The sequence below is a fragment of the Elephantulus edwardii genome, unplaced genomic scaffold (genome assembly GCF_000299155.1).
Source record: "Elephantulus edwardii isolate Elephantulus edwardi_28Jun2011 unplaced genomic scaffold, EleEdw1.0 scaffold00052, whole genome shotgun sequence".
Taxonomy (NCBI): Eukaryota; Metazoa; Chordata; class Mammalia; order Macroscelidea; family Macroscelididae; genus Elephantulus; species Elephantulus edwardii.
In genome coordinates, this window is record NW_006399802.1 from 13,325,861 (window position 1) to 13,329,995 (window position 4,135).

At 48.9% G+C, this 4,135-nt stretch overlaps 1 pseudogene; it reads right to left on the bottom strand.

Moving 5' to 3' along the window:
* Nucleotides 1–1,420: 1,420 nt before the first annotated feature.
* Nucleotides 1,421–1,931, bottom strand: LOC102846097 (annotated as a pseudogene).
* Between the last annotated feature and the right edge of the window lie 2,204 nt (nt 1,932–4,135).

A 4,135-nucleotide genomic window follows, 5' to 3' on the forward strand; every position in this document is an offset into this window, starting at 1 on the left:
CATTATAATTAGTTGGCCACACAATTAGAAAAAAGATTATCTTCAGCTACACAGGAAAAACATTTACATAGGATAAAGAATACTATTAAATTTAAGAGCTGTGTAAAAGTATGGTCAAATATTTTAGAATGAAATGATGAAGAGTTCTGAGTGGTAGATAGTCTTTCTCTGCTCTCTGCTACAACAGTCAGTATTCAGCGTTCTAGGTGGAATTTTAAAAGTGGGCTATCAACTAGATTTTAAAAATAATTTCAAGAAACAGAGGACATTTCCTTTTTTCTTATATCACAGATGTAAATATTGAAATACTGACATAATGACATCAATACACTTATGTTTCAAGGAAAATTCTATCTTTTTAAAGGACCACCTCTTCATTCTTTTCAAGAATTCTGTCAAGATTCCATCCTGCAAGTTAGAGAGAAGCTCCATCTCAAAACACTGTGAGGGATCTGGGTGCCTTCCTTTCCTGAGACTTTGAAAACCAAAACGATTCTTATCCTTCTCCTGTTGGCCAAGCAAGTGACTCCTATCTGCTAGGGTCACTCTGATTATAGGATTCCACTGTTTCTGAAACTAAAATGGCAAGACTTATGATTATATTACTGCACATAAATTCAATCTTTTGACGAGCTGTAATTCCCATTTATGACGAGTCTGCATGTCAATGACTCATGATAAGAGAGAAGGAAGGTCCAAGCTTCCCACATATGTCTGTTCCCTGGCACATTAATGAAGTCTTGACATCTCATATGACTCCAGGGTATAATGCCACAAGGTACACCAATAAAAGATAAATTTCAAGATGCTACCACGCCCCCATGAGACTCTTCTGACATTGTTGGCTGTGCAATAAATTTAAGCTTTTCCATTTTAATTTTAAAATTAAAAAAAAAAAATTAGCCCTTCTGGTGGAGAAGGTAATTCCCCAACTAGATTTGTCTGTCTTATCTTTATTAATAGTCTTAAGGAATGAAGCAGGTGTGAACTTTTCTGTTTATCTAAATGACCTACTAATGGCAAAGTATAATTACATTTACTTAAGTGTCAAGTTTATTCAGGTTTCTACTAAACTTTAAACCTATTGCTGGTCTTGGCTGGTCCAGCTTTTCTTTAGGCAATTGCTTTCCGTTATTTGTAAGAAAATTGCCCCAAACAAACAAACAACATTTGCAACTCTTCTAAAACGTTTACAAATACGTATGTAAACGTTCATTGAAATATTAGCCTTTCCCCATTCACAAAGCAGGCATCTGGGGGAGTTTTGCAATAGTTTGCTTCACAGCTTTGGAAAGTCATTTTCCTTAGAAAGGACAGGTCCTGGTGTGTTCTTCTGAAGACCCTTCTGTGGTGCTGCATCTGAGATGGAAACTCTGCCATTGTACCTTCCCCACAAAGCGCCCTCTTCGGAAGTCGAAAGCTACCTATCTCCAACGGTTTGTCTGGATCTCCTGCTGCCTTTGTCCCTTCTAGACGTGGAGGCTTGGAGAGGAGGTTTGGTTTCCAAGGATTGGAGCATTTGAAGGGCGGGGCCATCTTCAAGTCCATCTCCCCTTTTTGTCCTCTTCTCCAGGGACGGGAGGGTGGAGCCAGGTCCCCCCACCGCCGCTTCTGGAGCTATCTCGGTCGCTCGAGGTGAGTCTGAAAGGGCGACAGCCCGTTTAATTACAGCGCAGGTTAATTTCTCGAGTTCACCGCAGTCGTTCCGCCAGCCGCTGCCCCGGCCTTTGCCAAGTGGGTTTATGAGGTCTGAGGCGTGTTGGGGCGCGCTCCCGCTCTCGAGAAAGCTCCTCCCCGGGGCTCATTCCCGGATTGCGGGAAGCCCTCTGGTGCCCCAGGAGCCACGGGTTTCCTCTGACCTGGTCGCTTCTTCTTCCCTCCCCGCCGCCTGGTTCCCCACGCCCCTACCCTTGGGGAAGGGCGGCCCCCATCCTCGCGTTGCAGACCCGGGCCAACCCAGAAGGGACCTTTACGCACGTCGATGAAGATTTGATCGTAGCCTCCCCAACCTAGCAGTCCTCGCAGCTTTCAACCTGAAATATGATTGTTATTTTCCCAGTGCAGAGCTTGACAGGGGGGGAAAGTCAGCTTTTTTATTAAAGACAAAGAGGTAAATTATCAGCTCAGGCAGTGAGGGGACAGCGGAGACCTGGCGCGCTTCCTCCAGTTGCCACGAGGAATGTATGGGGGAGCAGCGGCCGGCGATCCAACACCCCGGGTGTCCTGGAGGGAGGAGCTCGGGGTCAGAAGGGCTTCCCCAGGTCCTTCTAGACACCTGAAAAAGGAGTCCTCCCAATTTTGCCCCAAGCCGGGATCCATTCAGCCTGTGGCCGTCTCCCCATCCTTCTTGCTCCTTTCTTCTGGTCTTTTCTTTTTGATCCTCGTTTCCCGTCCGCCTGTGCCCTTCTTTGGCCCCTTGTTCCTTTCTCCCGACTTTCCCCCTAGGTCCGTCTCCGGCTTCACTTCTCCCTCCCCCTCCTTTCTTCGCCTCCGCACGCGTAGAGTGTCATTTATTTATTTATTTATCACCCCGCCATCAACACCCTTTTAGGGCTCCCTGGCTTTTCAATGTGAGTGGGAGGAGAAGAGGGCAGGAAGTGTTGAATGGAAGGGGGTGAAACCGTGCCTCTGAGCGAGAGATTCCGCCCAGGGATAGACAAACGGGAAAACCTTGGGAGTAGAGGATTTAGGTGTTTTTGAAGCCCTGCTGTATGGTGGGAACCAACTACGCGCGCGTCTCTCCGCTTGCCCCCCCCCAATTTATTGTATGGATTTATGGGTGTAGCTCTTGGGACTGTAGCTTGTGGGCGGGGGCCGAGGGATTTTAAAGAGCACTGTCTTGCCCGGGACCGTCTCTGCGCCTTCTCCACCGGATGCGCGCTCCCTAATGCAAAGGAATCTAGAAACATCCCCCAATTCAGATTCGGACAAAAGAAACTTTAATTAAGGTCCGCCCCGCGCGCTGCGTGTTTCTTTCTCCTGAGGCTATTGATGCCCAACTTGAGCATCTGAGAAATGGAAATGGTACCACCAGCCTATGCCCTTGAACTTCAGTTGCTCCTATATTGATTTTTTTTTTTGACACTGTTACCCCCCCCTCACTTTGCCGTCCCGTATCAAATGACGTCCAGAGACGTCTAACGAGGTGGGGCGCGCGGGGGGGCGGGTGTTGGGTCTCATTCTATTGCCAAAGAGACCGTTCTGACAGATTTGGGAGAAATTACACTAAATAAAATTCAAGGTGTGAAAAAGCCTCATCTGGGCTCTCTGGTTTTCCACACCATGACACCTTATCTTCAGGAGCGCTGATTGATTTGTTACTTTCCGAGGCTACAGATGATCAACCAGAAAGTGCAAACAACGCTGTGCTGGAGGGTGTAAAGTTATTTAAGTAGGTCCCCCCCTTTTTTTTTCCTGGTGCGCCGTCAAAACATTTAGCAAGTTGAGAGAAGAAAGTGAGTGTTGGTTCCGAGGTTCGGAATGTTGGGCTCTTCTCCTTTCTTTCCATATCAGAAAAGAAACGCAACGCACAATGAGGCTTTATTGCAGGGGAGAAGACTTCAAAATACGTGCCAGTAATGGACAATTTGAGCTTTTCACTAGAGATACTCACACCGCAAGCTGGAAAGGGATTAAAAAGCCCCACGTGGTTGATGTGGGTTTAGACTTGCAACCTCCAGTTCCCCGTGTATGTTCTTTGCAAAGATTGGCCTCTAGATGGATGCGTGTGAGGGACCCGCAGGGCCGGGGGCTCGCAGGGGCCGGGGATCGGCGCCTGGGGCAGGGCTGCCGGTGGGAGCGCTATGAGCGTCGGGTCGGGGTCCTCACTGGGGGCGTCCTCTGCCGGCCGGGGTGGCCCGGCGCCTCCGGGACGCGAGCGCGCACGCCTCGGCCGGGCAGACGGGCTCCGCGCACCGCCTTCTCCGCAGGTTTTTATTCATCTCCTCTCCCTCTTCTCCTTCTCCTCCTCTTTCTCTTCCTTCCTCTTCCTCCTCCTCCACCACCACCACCACCACCGCCTCCGCCACCGCCACCTCCTCCTCTTGCATCTCACTGGCCTGGCTCTGTGTTGCTCTGAGTGACAAAGACAATGTCCCAGCCTTAACTTTGCAACCACCTTGTCTCCTTCTGGGGT